The sequence below is a fragment of the Astyanax mexicanus genome, chromosome 2 (assembly GCF_023375975.1).
Source record: "Astyanax mexicanus isolate ESR-SI-001 chromosome 2, AstMex3_surface, whole genome shotgun sequence".
NCBI classification, from domain to species: domain Eukaryota; kingdom Metazoa; phylum Chordata; class Actinopteri; order Characiformes; family Acestrorhamphidae; genus Astyanax; species Astyanax mexicanus.
In genome coordinates, this window is record NC_064409.1 from 60,925,419 (window position 1) to 60,945,670 (window position 20,252).

The 20,252-nt window shown below is 36.6% G+C and overlaps 1 protein-coding gene across 1 annotated transcript in view; it reads left to right on the forward strand.

Moving 5' to 3' along the window:
* lrrc4ca (leucine rich repeat containing 4C, genome duplicate a) overlaps positions 1 to 20,252 on the forward strand; it is a 149,985-nt gene that overhangs the window by 95,472 nt on the left and 34,261 nt on the right. The window contains exon 2 of the mRNA XM_049475217.1: positions 4,874 to 4,941. The gene's annotated coding sequence lies outside the window, so the exon portion shown is untranslated. The remainder of the gene's footprint in view (positions 1 to 4,873; positions 4,942 to 20,252) is intronic.

Here is a 20,252-nt window from a genome sequence, read left to right on the forward strand (position 1 = left end):
AGCTGCTTACAGTAGCCAGCCAGCCAGGTTAGTGATTCCTGCAGCCAGCAAAATATGAAACTTTAACAATCATGAAGCAGAGCTATCAGGAAGCCAGAAATGAAAAAAAAAAAAAAAGATGGGGAAAGTTATAATTTATTTAGGAAAAATTAAAGCCTACAGGTCTTGTACAAATGGTACATTTTAGCATCACAACCTATGAGTAATGTTTGTTAGTTACCAAACCTGGCAGTCAAAGTTACTTCTAGTAACAAACTACAATAGTTATTAAATGAGCTAATAATATGACTACAAACTGTAATATCCTTTTATATTAACAGGAACGGAAAATGCAGATCTGTTCCAGATTCACTGTCAATCATATTTAATGACATGACATTGCAATAGCCTTCTTTTCAACATTCTTCTTCTAACTTTGAATTTGATTAATTTGGCTTGGGTCCCTTAAAATGCCCAGAAATGACCCTGCTTGTTTCTACACCATTATCCATTTATTAAGCTCTGATGAGCATAGTCTTGTATCTGCTACTCTACATACTATACATACTTTATCTCTGCATTTTATTCCTTTCCTCTTGTTGTTCTTCAATGGTCTGGACCCCACAAGACCCACAAATGGTGGCGTATGAGATATTAGTGTGTGTTGTGTTGGTATGAGTGGATCAGATGCAGCGGCAGTGCTGCTGGAGTTTTTAAACAATGTGTTCACTCACTGTATCTAGCCACTCTGTTTGATACTCCTACTCGTACTTAAGTGCTCAACCTTCTAGATGTACAGTCAGAGACAAAAGCTTCACAGTTGCTGTACAGTTTGTGTTGGCCATCCTCTAGTCCTTCATCAGTGGGCACAGGATATTGCCTACAGGATGCTATTGGTACTGTATTTTCGGATATTTCCGTCTGGCTGTCTATTTTTAGTCCAGTAGTGACTCTGAGGTGTTTAAAAACTCCAGCAGCACTGCTGTCTGTGTCTGATCCACTCATGCCACCACCCAAACAGTAACTGCGTAAATACAGACTGTGGTGTTGATATTCACACCCCCAGTTCCTACAGCAATGGGAACAAGGAACAAGGAGGTGGTCATAATGTTATGCTTGAAGGGTATGCAAACATGCACACACACACACATACACACACACATTGCAAACACCCAGATCCGAACCACTGCCCGGGGGCCATGTTTACACAGTGTCTTGCTGTTATTAACTAGTGCACACATTTTGAGATAATGCAACAGTAATGCTGCAGAGCTGGAGCTGTGGAGGAGTTATCTGTGTTTGACCCTCTTTTTATCGACTCGCTTTAAAACACTGACTGGGAGACTGGAGGCTCCAGCAGTTTCTCAAACAGTGGGACAAAACGCTGTTATTTACACCTTGATATTAATAGATGCTCTTATGATTTATTTAACGTGAGCGTGCTTCTGTTCCTCTCCCTCTGTCTGCTAGTGACTCTGTGTCTCCAGGGAACGAGTAGAAGAACAGTCATCCCCCTATCGAGGGAATGGAGTGTGCAGGCCGGCTTTAGGTCATTCTTTCTTTGACTGTCTCTCTCTCTCTCTCTCTCTCTCTTTCTTTCGCTGTCTCTCTCTCACCCCAGTTTCTCCCTACGTCCCTTTGTCTGCTTCGTGTTCTTGAGAAAAGTTCTGCTTTCTTCAAAATCAGAAAAACAGAAAGGGCATCTGCTGGTAGAGATGTAAGCACTGATAAGTATGGAGGTTGTGTTGGAAATTTGCTGTAATTTAGTGAGTAAAAACTAAGCCTGTACCTTGTGTTGATCAGTATGGTGACCACAGTCGATGGTGAACCCATACCCTTCTTACTTAGAATGGATCAGTTACCTTATCAGAAGTTTGTTTTGTTCAGAGTTCAGTCCAATTATATTGCATGATGCGTTTCTTTGATCTTACCATATTGAAAACCTCTGGAATATAATCAAGAGGAAGATGGATGATTACAAGCCATCAAACCAAACTGAACTGCTTAAATTTTTGTACCAGGAGTGGCAAAAGCAGTTATCCAAAAGCAGTCTGTAAGACTGGTGGAAGAGAACATGCCAAGATGCATGAAAACTGTGATTAAAAACCAGGTTAATTCCACCAAATATTGATTTCTGAACTATTAAAACTTTATTAATATGAACTTGTTTTCTTTGCATTATTTTTCGTCATTTCAGCCATTTCTCATTTTCTGCAACTAAATGCGCTAAATGATTTTTTTTTTTTTTTTGCAAATTTGAAGAAATGTTGTCCATAGTTTATAGAATAAAACAACAATGTTCATTTTACTCAATCATATACTTATAAATAGCAAAATCAGAGAAACTGATTCAGAAACTGAAGTGGTCTCTTTATTTCTTTCCAAAGCTGTATAGTAACAGTGTGGGAGCAGACCGTTTTCAAATCTACAGTGATATATTTTTTAACTGTCCAATAATAACACATGTATTTTTAAATTGGTGATTTGGCAAAACTGAAAAAAATGTGTTTTATTCCTTTTTATTATTTTTTTTACATACTAAAAGTTTTACTGGAACACATTCGGAATTGTTATTTGAACAGAAAGTGTCAAACAAACCAGAATATTTTTAGATTCTTTTAAGTATCCACATTTACAGTAGCTTTGAGGACAGATCTGCACACTCTTGGTATTTTAATCTCAGTGTCTTCATGAAGGAGAGTCACCTGGTAGGTGAGGTAGAGTTTTCTCAGCATCTTGAATGAGTTTCTGGAGGTGCTGAACAATAGTTGCTGCTTTTCCTTCATGCTGTGAAACTCCAGCTCATTCCAAATCACTTCAAATCATCATCTCAGTTCATCAGGTTTAGGTTAGGGGATTGTGGAGGACAAACACTTTTTTACTGTTTACTATGTAATCCAATATGTGTTCTCTAATTGTTTCTTATGTATTTTATATTAATATATAATGTAGAAATATGTATAAATACAATTAAGAAATAAACAAAACATTGATCATGGTTACATGGATACATTCTAACCACAGATAAATAATTTCAGTTGGGACCAGACTGAGACCTGCTGTTGTCAAAGAAGCAGTTATTTTGGTCAATATGCAAGTGTGATTACTGCATTCACACCTGCCCAAACGAATAGCATTAAGGGTGAAAACGAATTAGAGTCTGATTTAACTGGACTAAAAAGAGCAGGTGTGAAATTGGCCTAAGAGATGAGTAGAACCTGATGACATCTCGGCTGCAATTTAGTGGTTTTCTGCATTGTGGTAGAGGGCCAGACCATTCTCTGATAAGTAAAGCTAGAACTGAAAAATATGGCTGGTTTAAAGGGAGGAGACAGGAGAGGTTCAGTCCAGTTATATTGCATGATGAGTTTCTTTGATTTTACCAAATTGAAAACCTCTGCAATATAATCAAGAGGAAGATGGATGATCACAATCCATCAACCCAAACTGAACTGCCTGAATTTTTGCACCAGGAGTGTAAAGCATAAAGTTATCTAAAAGCAGTGTGTAAGACTGGTGGAGGAGACCATGCCAAGATGCATGAAAAAAACAGGGTTATTCCACCAAATATTGATTTCTGAACTCTTTAAAACTTTATGAATATGAACTTGTTTTCTTTGCATTATTTGAGGTCTGAAAGCTCTGCATTTTTTTTTGTTATTTCAGCCATTTCTCATTTTCTGCAAATAAATGCTCTAAATAACAATATTTTAATTAGGAATTTAGGAGAAATGTTGTCAGTAGTTTATAGAATAAAACAACAATGTTCATTTTACTCAAACATATACCTATAAATAGCAAAATCAGAGAAAATGAGTTGTGGATTATGGAAAGTTGTTGTGAACATGTGAACAATGTAGAGATTGGATGTATGTATAGGATGGTTGAATGGGACATGAAAAAATGCCCTTAATGCTTTTTTTAAATGAAACATAATGAAACTTCTAGGAGACTGGAAGAGATAAGGAACACTTGGACCATGTCATAGAAGGTCAAACCCATTTCCATTTCTGATAAATGGAACGTAAGCTAGTACTGGAATCAAGGACTAAAGGAACTCCAAATCAGATGCCTGGTTTAAATTAAGGTTATATATTGAGGTTATGTGGCTTGTGAAATACCATGTGATGAACATATGAACAAGGTAGAGATGGCATTTATAGGACAATGAAGATGTTCCTGCTCCTGAAATTCAGTTATTCCATTATTTTCAACTAAATCCAAGCCTTTACCTTTATTGTAGCTCAAAGTACATATAAAAAGAGTGTGCATTGTCAACCTAATCAAGAAAATAACAAAAAACAGGAACACAAGACACGAAATAGACACAAAAATGTCTATTTTGCATTGAGGCAGGGGGTAAATATTGTGTTTCATTCTCCTGCTCTCTGCATTTCTACACTTACTCTTCCCCTCGCTTCAGGAAAACACACAATTTGTGTTCGCCAAAGCACTTAGGCACATGAAATTTGAGGCTCATGCTGAAGCTTGTGCTTGTTTTGCAGAACTGATGTCTGACTCATCTCCTGTGGCAAGGAAGCTGTTTGTATAATTCTACACCCTCTGCTAGTCAGTCACTTAGTCAGTCACTTTAGGATGCTATCTCTATCTCAAGCAGCTGAATTGTATGGATTCTGCATGCAGTATGTACCGGAGCATGCATGTCCTGAGCATTTGCTGATGAATCACCACTCAGCAGTTGTTTTTGACAACTTTATAAGAATGCTCCTTAGGGTTGGAGAACTATATCTGGCTCAGCATCATTAAATATAGAGGCTTAGCAATGCATATGTTCTTATTGCCTCATACAGTAACTGTAGACGAGGATGAAATTGTTATATAGTTTGCCTAATGCATATCTCTCTTTCTTTTGTTCTGTCTTCTCTTTCTGTAGGAGAGTCACTGAGTGAAACTAAGTGTGAAGATGTCCAGAAACTGCTGGCACTGTGGATGATTTGGCAGGTGAGTGAGATTAGGAGGTATGGTGAGGATCACCTATTATACATAAAGATTATAACGGTTGGGTGAATTTTAGGTGAACATTATTTTTTTGTATACTGAGCTTTTGCACTTTTTAATATATTATACAGTAACAGAACTGGTTATTTTTTTTAGAACATCACTAGCTGCATTTTTTTTTTATCTTGCCATGTGGGTCAACTAGACCTCTTCCTGTACCAGTTTTCTTTAGTTTCTCTAAAGTCTTTAGAATGGGTACTTACTGCTCTCTGGTATCATCTGTAATTTCAGGAAAAGTAAAGCACAACTAATAATAAGTTTTTTTTTTTTTTATCTATTTCTAAAGCTCAGTTTTTTTCCATTGCAACGTACCATCTGTAAACTGTTAATTGTTTCCAAAAAAATGAAAAATCTTTTTTTTTTTTTTTTTTTAAGCAATGTATGGTTGTAAATGAACTTGCTTTTTTAAGCAATAAAGGGTTGTCAAAATAACAAAACAGGTCAACAACTAGAAGGCTAACAAAACAACAATACAGGTCTAGGCAAAAAGAGTGGTTAATAATACAAAAAGGGTCAGAAAAAAAGTATCAAAAACAAAAGAAACGCTGAGGAGAAGCGATGGGATTTTTTTTTTTTACAATATGCTTGTGCAGTACACTATAATATAAAGATAAATCTTTCTATACAATACAACTTTTTTCCATTTTTGTTTTCCTTAAAGCTCTCATTCCATCGTTTTTAAATTTATTTTAAAATGTCGAGTTGTGGTCTTTAGTATTAATGAATGCCATGTGAGCTCAGGTGTTTCTATTTAGCCTTGCTTTAGATCACTGAATTAGAGGTCTCTAAAGAAAGACAGGATTTGCCTGCTTCTCTGTCGAGTTTTGTTTACATTTCTCCCCTGATTCTTTGCCACGCTTGGCATGACTTTTTTAGCTTTTTCCCCAGCTGTGTGTCCCAATTCAGCTAGCTGGGGCAGTGGTAGTGTATTAGACCGTGACTCTGACGACACGAATTTGATCCACGTGAGGAGCGTGTTCACCTGCTTTGAATTCAACTGATCTGCAATTGGGTTTAACAACCCTCTGGGCTGGAGAGCTACTGGTCTCTAGCACTCCATCCTATTTACAGATTTCTTTTTTTTTTTTTTATGGCTTGGAAAATATTTTGCCCGCAGCCAAACTTAATTGCCGATCCCTGATATAAAGCATGTTAATTTATATAAGCAATACAAAATAAACATCTTTATTTGAGAGAAATATGAATCTGTGCGAAATCTGTGGGAGTGCACGTCTAAGCTGTGTTTTACGGTAGCTGGTTGCACAGCGGGGCTGGGGGAGAAGCTGCTCATGCTTCTTAGGCAGAGAAAATGGAAAATGGAACGGAAATATTTTTATAGCTCAATAAACATTTAAAAAACAATATAACAAGGTCTAATCAACAAATATACACCAGAAAGCGTTTATGCTTAGGGCACCCAAGTGTCTTTTGCTGGCCCTATGAATTGTCAATATGAACAGAAAAGAAACAAGTGTCAGAAATCATAATTCATAATCAGTGCAGGACAGCACATAAGCATATTAAAAAAGATAATGCTGCGCTCTTTAGCTTCTATGGGACATGGCAAAAAGGCATGGTTTGTTTACATGGTAGTGTACTTTTATGTTTACTTGTAATGTGTGATGTGGGTGTAATAGAACAGACATGATTGAAATGTATCTCTACATTAATTAATATATTCCTACCTTTCATTAGACTGTAGTACGAGTGTAAAACGTCTGTTCCAGGCTTCAGCACAATATCAAGGCTTGTACTGTATGTAAATCGCTCTTTTCAATTAATTCAAAAACTGCATTTCGCTGCTCCATTTGCATACACGGACTGGGGACTGAATGTCATGTTTTGATATGGTTCGGTTTTTCATGATGTGGGTCCTTTAAAGTGAAGAGATGAACCCTTTATATGCCATGATTAAAGACTGGCCTGCATTATCCGGGCCAAAATTATTTAAATTTGTTGGAACATCTGTCCCTTGATACACAAAACACACAGAGGAGCTCATTTGGACCATCTGTAGCTGGTCGGAGCATTCACGGCGCACAATAAAAGTGACTTATTTGCATATTGCAGCCTTCTGTGATAAATTCCAAAGGCCATTACAACAATAATAATTAGCCAAGAATATATTGTCCCAGAGCTGTATATCAGCGACGCATAGCAAAAGTTAGATGGCTTTGAAAAGTGTAAAACAGACAGTTTTGAATGCTGTTAGAGACAGATTTTTACATTTACAATAATAATTAGGATGAAATATATGCAAAAACATTATGAACCCCCTCCTTGTTTCTGCACCAGTTATCTATTTTGTTTATCTCCACTGAGCATATGTATGAGTGGATCAGACACAGCAGTGCTGCTGGAGGTTTTAAACGCCTCCACCACCCCAAAAATACGTGCTCTCTGGTGTTCTAGTAGGGGGGTCCTGACCATTAGGAACAAGTGGCTCAAAGGGTGATAATAAAGTATGCAGAGAAACAGATACAGGACTACAGTCTGTAATTCTACAAAAGTACAAAGTGTCCCATATGCTAAGTGGAACTGGGAATATATTTTAGCTCTATTCGTTTTAGAAATATTGACGAAAAAAAGTTAAAAGACTAATACTAAAATATACTATTCCCTTTTAGCACACACCTTTCATATAAGAATCACAAATAATGAGCAACAATTGACTGTATATTGAAAAGGAAATTGGGCTGCTGCAGTTGCATTTTTAATCAAAAGGAAGACTTAAAGTTATTTATTCAAAGAAAGCAAACATTTAGAGAATGGCAGAAATTAGACTGTTATATATTGCAGTTCTCCAAACTTTCAGTGAGGACCACTGAGTAAGAATTTTTGACAAATACTATGCATACATTTAATGGTATAGTAATTATATAGTAATACCTGTCGATACCAAACCAATACCATATTTTTACCACTATTAATTAAACTATTACTACAGATATCTGAATAGTCATCTAAATAACACCATGCCCAAGCTGTGACACAACTATTCTTCTTCCCTAAAAGAACAAATACCTACATTACTTACTGATACTTGATGACAGGTCCACAACACTACTGTAGCTAGATAAGGGTAGATATGAAAAGTCCTAAGAAGTATATCTTGTCTGTTATGTCTGCAAGTTATGAATACTGAAGTTTAGGATTAAACACATATAGACCTGGTTTCTAATGAGTAGTTAGAACAATGCATTATTTCTTGTTGTTCTTTTACATCTGGATATTCGATCCAGTGATTCACCAAAATGTATTAATATTTTTAAAATTAATTTATTACTTGCCTGACTAAAGGAGGGTGGGTCCTCCTTTATGTATTAACCTTGATAGTCCATGGTACAATTGAGTCTTGGTTCCTCCCAAGGTTGCTTCCTCCTCCAGATCTGAGGGAGTTTTTTCTTGCCTCGTTGTTTATTGGGGGTTCTGAGTTGTATATTTCATGTTTTGTCTAAGTCTAATAAAATTGATTTGATTTAAATTTGCCCACTATAGGACCAATACAAATACTGAGTACTGGGTTGGAACACCAGTAGTATATACCTTAATTGTGTGAAGCTTCTATAATTCCCTTATTTGACAGAAATCTGTTTAATATATGTGACAGTTTATATAGAAGTACATATATAGTATAGGAGCCATACAGTGGAGTATTAGTTTTGTGAATTTATTAGAGTTTTCCTTCAGGCAAGTTCCTTCATGCTGTGCATCCTTTAGTTTCAGTGCATTATTGCCCGCATTAGTGCATGCATGTTGTTGTGTAGTGCATTATTAGTGCATGTATAAACAATTTAATAAATAGATAAAAAAATGGTTATTTTATGCTCAGGAGCATTTTACAGACATGTACCACAAAAGATGTAACTTGGTCTATAAGGTCAAATAGTTTGCATTAAAAGTAAAGGAAAACAAACAAAAAAAAAACATAAATGTATTATGGTGCAGAAACCCTTCCTTTAAAGGTACCACCCTGGTGATGAGAGTGATACCACCCCAGTGACAGAGATAACATATTGTATATTCACATGATTTATGATGCTGTTATCGTACTGTAATCATACATTCCATGCAGCTTGACATTAATGACCATCACGTTACATTTCTCCTTAGCGTTGTGATGATTAGGCTGTTTAGATGTTGTTGTTTGTTGCAAAGACTAGGTTTTGTTTGTTTGTTTACCTCAAATAAACCTCTTTAATGACTTGTGACAAATTAAATTTTTACATACTTTTGTTAATAACCCTTTTTTTGGGGGGGAAATAATGGGCAGCGCAGGAATGGGAGCCATAAACTAATGAGTGCTATTCATCACAGAAATTCTAAGCAGCCGTGACATGTACTAGTTGGATGATTTATTTTCCTGTGTTGCACGTGCAGGAAGATCTTAGCTTCTTTTCCCAGACCAACAGCCTGCTGTACAGCCGCTAGACATAGGATATTGGTAACGTGTCCTGTCCTCAATATCACACCAACAGCTCATGGACTTTCACCCCAAACCACCTCTCTCACCACTCTGCACTTCACTGTAATGCTGAAACTCACTGTACTTATATATATATATATATATATATATATATATATATTAGGTTGTCTATACTGTACAATACATATGCTGCATTTGCCTAGAATATGTATTTTATTCCAACTCTTACTGAAGCATATGAAGTGATTGAAGTGCTATTCTTTAAACATAACTGTATCTGTTTTTGTTTTGTAAATACTGCTTCATTTCTATTGGCCCATTATTATTAATTTATTTAATGGTCCGTCATTCCTTTTTGACATAATGTATCTATCTAACAAACAACTGTCAGGTAAAGTAAAAAAATAAAATAATAACAGATCAGCCTCCCCTACTACTGTTTAATAGTTTTTTATGTTTTTTTGGGATTTTGTATCCCCATTTTTTTTCTAAAAGATACTCTAAAATATTTTGTGTAGCAACTACCATATTATGTGTGGGATCTGATGTAGGGGACCAAGCACCTAAAGACTTCCACTCATTTTCACGTTAGTTTTGTGGTTTGTTTCGATTAAATAAGCCTGAGAGGTCTGAGAAATACGGTCTAAAAAGATTTAATTATTTTAATTGTGTGTAAAAAAAATAGCTTTAAGCTCTTTTTGAAAAGGATTAGTTTTAGGATTAGTTTTTCCTGGGAAGCTGAGTGTAAAACTGCCATTATTACTAGTGAGATTCGAATATGCTGTATCATTTATCCTTCTGTAAAACAAGCTGTAAAAATAACCCAGTGTAAACTGTAATGAGGGTAAATGTTACTTCAAATACTGTTAAAAAAACATATACTGTCACAGTTTTTCTGAAGTGCAGAGTCGGTTGAGGACACATTTAGTTACGTTTAGGATGGCATTAAAGTATATGTAGCAAACACTATATTCAGAAGACTATGCTTAATATTGATTAAGTCAGGAGTTTTTGTAGGTAACAGCAGTGTGTAAATCGAGTAGCCACTCCCATCTCCCAGTCATTTATGCTGAGATTTCTTATTCTGTATGAATCAGTCATGTATTTTCCTGATGTCCTGTAGTAAACATCTGTACATTACCCACCCCCTCACCATTAAAAACTATTCCCATCTGAATACAGCTTTAGCTGACCCAACCCCACATTTAAATCATTCCCACATTTTTGGAATGCTTTCTTTATTATATATTTGTTCAGAAATAGCATGTTTAACCTTTCCCCTGTAACACTGTAACATTCTCACCAATGGGAAATCAAGGTCAACTAATTGAAAAGATTAAAAAAGATAATACGTCTTTTTTCAATGTTCTATATATTTTTTTCTCTTGCAATATGTAGCTTTTTTCAGCATTCCCCAGGAGGCAACAATTGTATAAATAACAGATGGTGACACTGGAGGCAACTACTCCCCCATCTAAGTGTGTTTTTTTTCTTTAACTCCCTGGTTGATTGGAGCAGTACGATGGATATTAGATGCATCCAGCAGTAATCTGTTTCCACAGAAGAGCGCTCACATGTCATGCATATTGACATTTAATCAACAAAAACGGAATTAACCGAATCACTCTCAGGGTTTATTCCTTTTTTTATTTTCAAAGAAACCTTGGGGTACTTTGATGATTAATATGAATGAAGGTGTCTCTGGAGTGTGAATGAGTGCGAATGGGAAAAAGAAGGCCCACTGTGAGGCGACGGTTAAGGCTGGACTGCGTGTTTCTGAGTAAAACTCTCTGCAGTGTATCTGCTTTGGCATTTTTTTATTCTGAGCAAATGTGCCGTGTGATATCTTGTGGACAAGCAGGAGGTGGATCAATATTGTAATTGCACGCTCAGATGTTCTCATTCTTCATATGCAGTCGTATCCAATACGAAAGGCAGAAAGGTCTTTTAGGCTAAATTCCATAGGAGAAGAACACAAGTGGTCTTTTAGAATGTTATTTTAGTGTGTGTGTGTATGTGTGTATATGTAGTATATATACAGCTCTGGAAAAAAAATAAGTAGATAAATAAAAAGATTGTCATTTACGGCATTTATTTGCAGAAAATGAGAAATGGCTGAAATAACAAAAAAGATGCAGAACTGTCTGAAACTGTTCTGAACTGTACCCCAAGTAACATCATCACAGTTCCCCTCCCCACATTGTGTAGGCGGGGTTCATTATAGCAAACTTATGAGTGAGTTTGAGCATTGTGCCATTGTGCTCATGGCAAGGTGATGTGAATTATGTGATGTCAGTTAGAGCGTTCTAACATTCTAACTGGGCTATTTTTTTCAAATATAGCAAGTGACAAACATGAGTAACAGTTTTAATTATTGAATACTCATTTTCAGGAGATTAAAATTGTATTAAACAATGCATAAAAGATGTTAGTAAATCTAAACGTAATAAGAAGGTTCATGCATTCAGTGAAATCTGATTTTGTGGAGATGGCACACTTCTGAAAATGTTTCTTTCCATTTGAATCCACTGTCATCAAGGCCAGTCAGAAGAATGGCGATTGTGTTAAAACCTTCCTCACACGATTGTGGGTGATGTTTTAGCCATACTTAAATACCACTTAAATACCCTCACAACGTTTTAAAATGTAATGTCCCATCTGTCTATCATCCTACTATTACATCTCACTCAAACTCGCACTCGCACTCTGGCCAGTGTTCAACCTCACTCACTAGATAACTCACAACTTACACAGTGTGTCATAATCAAAGATAAGATAAAATGTTCAATTAATCATGATATTGATTCGAGGTCATTTCGCCCTAGACATAGAACACACTGTAAGTCCACTGCCCATTTATATTTGCCAATTTCCCAGCTCGCGGACCCTGTTTGTCATTTTAAGGTGGTCTAGTGGACACACTGCCTGTGGTGTAATGGCTTCACGGATGCAATGAAACGGCACCCCTTGTGCACATTGTCTGTTGTAATTTTCAGCCGCTTGCTTTTAAAGGAACGATTAGATCATTTTTTTTTTTTAAATGGCTATTAAGCAATGATACCCAGTAGTGCCCAGTTAATAGAATCTCATTTGTCTGGAGCTAATTGGAGGCTAATAGCTGTCAGTTCTTTTTAGTCATGTTAACATCCAAATGTGACTTTGGCCCTATTGGTGTAAGCCAATGTGACTGTCGCTTAGCTGGTAGAGCTCGGAACAGTACACGACCTTTCACTGTACTGGGATGTGTTGAGAATGGACAATTCCACTCACATTTTACCTCACATGAACCTCTACGGCCCACCACCATGCACTGACAAGCCAAATGTCATCAAACTAGAATGAATCCTTTGTCCTGAGACTTATGCCATGGGCCACACAAGCTAAAACATGCTGTTTGTGAGGCTTGTAGCTTGTCCGTTCGTATGGACAATTCCAGCCAGACACTGCCAGTCACAATTATTCACTGATGACCCACTGCTCTGTCCACTGTCAGTGGTAATTCCTTGTAATATTTTCTGACATGATGTGTGGATAGAGTAATGTTAAATGTCTAAATAACTTCAGAAATAGAATGTTCTATCAATCTAGCACCCACTATCAGGCCTCACATGAACTCGTTTTAACAATATATGTTGCCTTGCCATGAGCACACTGGCCAATGTTTACCATCACTTACAAGATAACACCTCGCAACTTGTACTTATTAAAGGGTGGGTGTTCCCAAGTGACTCCACAGGTTACACTTCATGAGTGATTTACTATGATTTTTGCTATGTCTGTGTACTGTATTGTACAGTAGATTGGATAACTTATCTATACTGTACAATACAGGACGAATAGGTATGCTTATTAGGCATTATTATGCATATTATGTAGCATATGTGTGTGAATTTATGTATGTATGTATGTATGTACAGAGTGTCTGATAATGTGATTTATTTAAAAAAATGGCAACATTACAAAGGGAATAAAAAATGTCTAAACTTTCAATGGAAGCCAGTGTAAAAAGATTTGATTCCATGCAATTTTGGCACATTTCAATTGGTTTATTTACTCCATCATGAGTTTTTGACACAATTTGAAGATCTATAGCCAGATTTAAAATATGTCAAAAAGTCAAAAATGGCAAAAAATATATAGATATAAGGATACGATGATATCTTGCATATGTAATCCTGCATTAACCCTATTTTGATGTGTTTTTTCTCAGTGTTTGTCAGTTCCCCTTTCATTTGTAATAACACAGTTCTTTTAGGAGACAGACACTTTTACAGCTGCTATTTTTTTATATATGTACCAGAAGACATTGAGCTGTTTAAAATGTCATCTTTTGAGATGTAAATGCTTCCAGAATTTGTAAATTCTCATGGAATTGATTATGTTTTGAAAATTTTACCCAGCACCTTTTTTTCGTTGTTGTTTTTTTTTACATATTTTTGAATTTATAGACTTCAAATCAATTTACACAAGAGTTTTCTTTTCAGTAATAGTTAGATTAGAATGTATATTAGTTGAACGTATAAGGGCTTTGATGACAGTCCATTACATGGCTTATTACTGTGACAGATTTATTTTTCTTAATATTGCCACCTCTAGGATGCAGATTAAAAAGAGTTTGAGTAATGTGGGCCAATATGGACAATATTTATACCTAATAAAAGTGATTTAGTACACTGGATATTGACCATCAGCTGCTTATAATGAAATAATAAAGCTTGGAAATGTGAAGATAAACCTATTCTTTAGGTGTATTTTGAATTCTCAAAAACACTCCAGTTCAGCGTGAGGTCAGGGCTATTTTTAGAAACAGTAGGGTTCCCTGTTTGTCACAATGTATGAATCATGTTGGTGCGTTGATGCATTCCTGAGTAATTGAGCTGTATAAATGATGCGCAATTTTTGACACAATTTGCGTCTATGTTTCTAAGGTTTTAAGGGTTAATATACAGTAAGAAACCAGGCATTTTACTGCTATAAAGCAATGCGACTGTAGCCTTGCTGGTAGTTTTCAGGACATATTTTATAGCACCTTTCACTGTACTGAAATATGTTGAAAATGAACAAGTCAAAGATGGCGCTGATTTAGCAGTCACCTCACCGGAAGAAACCTGAGAACAGACAACCCCACCCCACCCACCGCCCCCGAAAATAATTGATTTCCAAAACATCTTTCTCCTGCCTTCGACCATTACGACGTAAATTGAAAGACTGATTTCAGATCATGAAAGCATGAAAGGGCACCTTCTGCCACCGCCGCCACCAGCAGCATTAAATGGGCATTTGAGAAATACGAACCTGCCAGAAAGCACTGACACCTCCCTGCTAGCCGTAGCGAGTAAGCAGCAGAGTGTGATTGCACCTGCAGATAAATGATCTGTTATTAATTCAACAAACGCAGTGTAGCGGGTGAAGGACTCATCTCTGCCACCCACAGAGAAAACTACTTCCTTTGTGTTTTATTCCTCTAGTTTAGGAACCTATTGTTAGTGTAAAACTCTTGAAACAAATAAAAGAGCACTTCAGTTTCTGAATCAGTTTCTCTGATTATGCTATTTATAGGTATATGTTTGAATAAAATGAACATTGTTGTTTTATACTTTAAAAAACGGAAAAAAACTTCTCCCAAATTCCAAGTAAAATATTGTCATTTAGAGCATTTATTTGCAGAAAATGAGAAATGGCTGAAATAACAAAAAAAAAGATGCAGAGCTTTTAGACCTCAAATAATGCAAAGAAAACAAGTTCATATTCAAAAAGTTTTAAGAGTTTAATTTTTCAATATTTGGTGGAATAACCCTGGTTTTTAATCACAGTTTTCATGCATCTTGGCATGTTCTCCTCCACCAGTCTTACACACTGCTTTTGTATAATTTTATGCTTTACACTCCTGGTGCAAAAATTCAGGCAGTTCAGTTTGGTTTGATGGCTTGTGATCATCCATCTTCCTCTTGATTATATTCCAGAGGTTTTCAAATTTGTAAAATCAAAGAAACTCATCATTTTTAAGTGGTTTCTTATATATATATATATATATATATATATATATATATATATATATATATATATATATATATATATATATATATATATATATTTTTTTTTTATTTTTTATTTTTTTTTTTTAAATATAATCTGTCAATGTTCTCCAGTCTCCAGTACTTTTATCAGTAGAGTTATCAAAGTCGTTTAGAGGATATTACAGCAGAGAGTCAGTTACTACCATTCTCTACGCTTCACAAATCACTTCTATTGTATTTAATGTTAGCGACCCACTGTGCCCTTATAGCACAGCTGTTCCCTGCTTTGTGTTTCAGTGTGTGTGTGTGTGTGTGTGTGTGTGCGGTAAGGGTGAAGAACTCAGCTGCAGAGTCTGCAGCCCACCCCCACTGCCTGGAAGAATGTGATGACTGCGCACCCTGTTTTTATGGAGGGTTTGCATTAGGCCATATTGGGTGTCCTAGGTCAGGCCAGTCTGGACAAAAAGAAGGGAATTAATGGAGGCTAAATTAATTTACAGAGTTCTAGTTGACCAGTTCATTATCTAGCCACAAGCTGGACAAGCATTCACTGCTACTGTTGGACAAGATTAAAGAGAACACTTTGACCTCGATTACAACTGGTCACTTCATATGTCTAGGATTGTGTCCCGATAAGCTTTAAGCTACATGCATTTACACTTCTTCCTCCAGTTACAAAGACTGAAATCTGATTTTTGTAAGGGATAGAATATGCAAATGAAGTCTGTCATCATGCAGCAGTTAAATTACAGGTGTTTTAGTTGCACTGGAAAGAGTTTTTGGCTTAAATACGTCACTTGGGTTCTTTTTCATGTGTCTTGGCAGCTTTACAGCTGAAATTAGGCTGTTTTCCCCCAAAGTTTGGCATCTCTTGTCTGGATAGACAATGTGATACACTCAGAAATGGAGGGCTATACAGATTTTGTATGGCATCCTCTAGCACATTTGGGCCCATAGGTCCTTCATACTTGTTGGTTCCTGATGCTAACCTCCAAGGTGGTCCCACAAATGGCCAAGGCATTCCTGGGCAACCCCAGGAATGTTGAGTCTAGGTGAACAGTATCCTGCTGAAAACACTGGAAGTTGGAAGCCCTTTCATGAGAGGCAACATATGTGGCCACAGAATGTTCTGTTAGTTACTGCTCCTCAAATCACTACTTGGGGTGACTGACTATTATATATATAGTGGGTCTCCAGATCATCACACCAGCAAGGGCCAGATTGAAGCATTCCCTATGAGGCCTCCATACTTAAATCTCTTCAGGTACCTTGTTCATAAGACTACTGTGAACGAAAAGGACATTTGCTAAATGACGGACGGCCAAGTGACCATCCTGCCTCCTCTTTGCCCAGTTGACAGACTTAAGCCCATCATAGAGGTGTGTCTAGCATGTCTAGTAGTCAATGATCTCACATAAAAAAAGGTGCACTAGCCAAAATTAGCCTCTAAAAGAGTGTTGGGGCCCTATCGTACACCCTGATCAAGGCGAGTCGTGATGCCTGCTGGCGCACATTAGATCAGTTTTCTACTGCTGAGACGCACAAAAGCTCTGCGCTGTTAAGATATCAACGGGCCAAAGTCAAAGCACCCCTGGCTCTTAAAGGGAATGACAACTGACACACTGGTTTATTTCACGTTACGCCCAAAACATACCTATAATTAATTAAGAGAATTAGTTCATGGCTTTTTGCACTATAAGAGCCGAGCAAGGCATATTTTTTGTGCACTCATAATACCAAAGATGCACCGACATTCCGTAAATCAAGCTGCATGATGCACAATTGACTGGTGCATTATAGATTGCTAAAATAGGGCCCTTAATATAGGGTAGAGGGGTAAGAAGTTTTTTACTTCACATTTTTAGTGTCAAGACCAAGGGTCTAATCAGACAACATCTGCAACCTTTAATATAGAGTATATTCCTGAGACATAACTACATTTTTTTTGTCAGTATGTACGTATAACTCATTAATTATTATTCAACTATGCCCAGATAAACACATTTTGATATCTTGGGCCTCTTGTAGGCATTGATATAGTGTCAACAGTAATTATGGAATATATCACAGCTAAAAAAGAAGTATCATTCAGCTTAAAATAAACCGCCCACGACCGAGAACCATAATCGAATGTAGTCAGGCTGAGCGATATCCTATACATTTAATAAGGTCAGTATTGGTGTGTGTGTACTGATTTAGTATGGGTTATCAGATCAGTGCATCACTAGATGCTCAATACAGCTCCGCTTCCTCGATCCTCGAGTGTGAGCTAGCTTCCTACACCCACTTGAGAATCTAAGGAGGGCGATGTGTCAATCTGTCGATACGCCCCACCCTCCCTCCAGCCCTCCAGGCACTTCTTCAGTTCTTCAGGGAACAGACACCCAATCTCGATGAGGTGCGCCCGTGACGGGATTATCCACACCTCCTGCACCCGTTTAAAATGCGCCGAGTGATACACACACACACTGCCGCTAATGCAAACACAAACAATAAACACCCCACCCCTCGCTGATTTGTGTACAGACACAATAAGTTTACGCACAAGCACGCACCAAGCAGTGTATGATAGAGCTCTTGGAACATTGATCGTAAAAGTAAATGTGTAAGGAGATTGATCTAGAGCGATAGCCATCTCCTCAGCAATGCCCTCACACCCACTTATCCCCTCTCCAGGCAGGTCTGATCGATAACCTGTCTGTGTGTCGGACATGCTCCTGCTTAATTACACAAATAAATCAAAGCAGGTAGCGGCGACGCCATCCCCCTTCTCCCACAATACTGCACACGTGCAGTCGCTGCACCTGTGTGTGACTGTGTATGTGTGTGTGTGTTTGTGATTACTATCCCCTTGATGCACAAAGGTTACTGCAAGTAAACTCTGTAACTTGGTTTATTTAAAGGCTACATATCTGCATACAGGCTTTATAACACATTAATAAACAATAAATAACATATTTATAGAGCGCTATTTAAATATTTATAAATATTCTGGAAACACTTTCTATGAATGTCATCTTTATTAAACTCTATAACTACATTCATAAAATATTATAATGCATTCATAAGGCATTATAAACATGGCTATAAATATTTATAAAAATGCATAACCCACTATAGCCATGTTTATTAAGCATTATGACTTGTGATCATAATACATTATAAGCTATGCTTATGATATACATGGTAAAATACTATATATCTATCATTAAAAATCTAGTCCCACAATGAAAGTCTGTCACTTTACTCAGAGCACACAAAGACCTGTTATAATACATTATAATTGACTATAACTAATATTATATTCAAGACAAGAATAATTCATGAGTGGTTAAAAATATATTTATAGGATTATTTAGGGTGTGTTTACAAGTTGGAAGCTGTTTTAGTCATGATACAGTCTGCAATCTGGGACTGAGTTTTTTGGTATTGACATATAACATGTTATAAACACAGCTATTAATGCATTATAATCACAGTTCATGATGCATAATAAACATGGCTACGATGAATTGTAGCATTTTATAAATATGTATAGCCATGTTTATAATGCCTTATGAATGCATTATCATGTGTTATAAATATGTTTATAGAGTCTTATAGAGATGACATTCTGTTGTTACCAATATTTTTTTTTTTTTTTTTTACTAGTATCAGCAACATGACATAAGGTAACGTCCTGTTCCTATATATCCTCTATTCATAATGCATTATACAGCATACATAATACCTTGTGATCACTGTCATAAGCTTGCATACATGACATATGTCTTTAGGTATATTGTAAAGTACAAATATATATATTTAAAAGAACATTGAACATGATATTGATTGATTGATTATTGTATTTTGTATCCTGTCTTAATGAAGCCAGACATACTTGTACTCTATAACTCTATATTTTAAGTATGTTGATATTAGTACTTAAAAGCTTTTGAAATCATGCAAACTATGTATATGGTAGTACCTACATTTTAAATATAATATAATAGGCTTTAAAGGAAAAAAAAATGACATGTATGTAATAACTTGTAATATTGGCACTGCTTGCACATGCTGATTATACCACAGTTCAATTATTGCTGTTTACTGAATGATTTTGAGTTAAGTTAACGACGATGAGAAAAATACAATCTGTTTGGTTATAAAAACTCCTCAAGTTAAAATAGTTCCATTCCTGCTCCGTTTGTAGCTGCGCTGTTTGGCTTGTAAGCGCTGCATCGTTGCTAGATTACTTGAATGCAGCGGAGTAATACATGAAGAGCTTCGGTTACACTGCATTACCTGCTGATAATGGAATTCATACAACGACACTCAGCCAATCACATTGCAGGGTCGGATCTAACGGTGGTATAAGGCACGATAGAGCCTTTCTAAACATAACATCTATGAAAGTGAAAGTGTGCTAGCAGTCTAGGTTTGAGGGCTTCAAAATCATTCATAGAACTGATACACTGTTCAGTTCAATTGGCATCTGTCTTAAAATCTCTACATCCTGTTGATATGATGCTTCATAATAGTGTTATAAATCACCAGACACTGACAACAACTGCAGAACAGAATCTTCCCCAAAGGAGTTCCTTAATGTCTCTCACAGCTTAAACCAAAACAGCCCAGCTCTGTACTGTGAATGTAACCAAGCTGCACTTGGTTTTGGGAGCTGTCCATGGAGTGGTGCTGATTGAGCTTCAAACACTATGGAGAGTGGTCCATTGTGATGGTATCAGCAGTGGCCTGTGTGTTTTGGCCTGGCCTCGTTGGTCACAAAGGGTATTACTAGAGATGCACAGATACCACTTTTCATACCAATA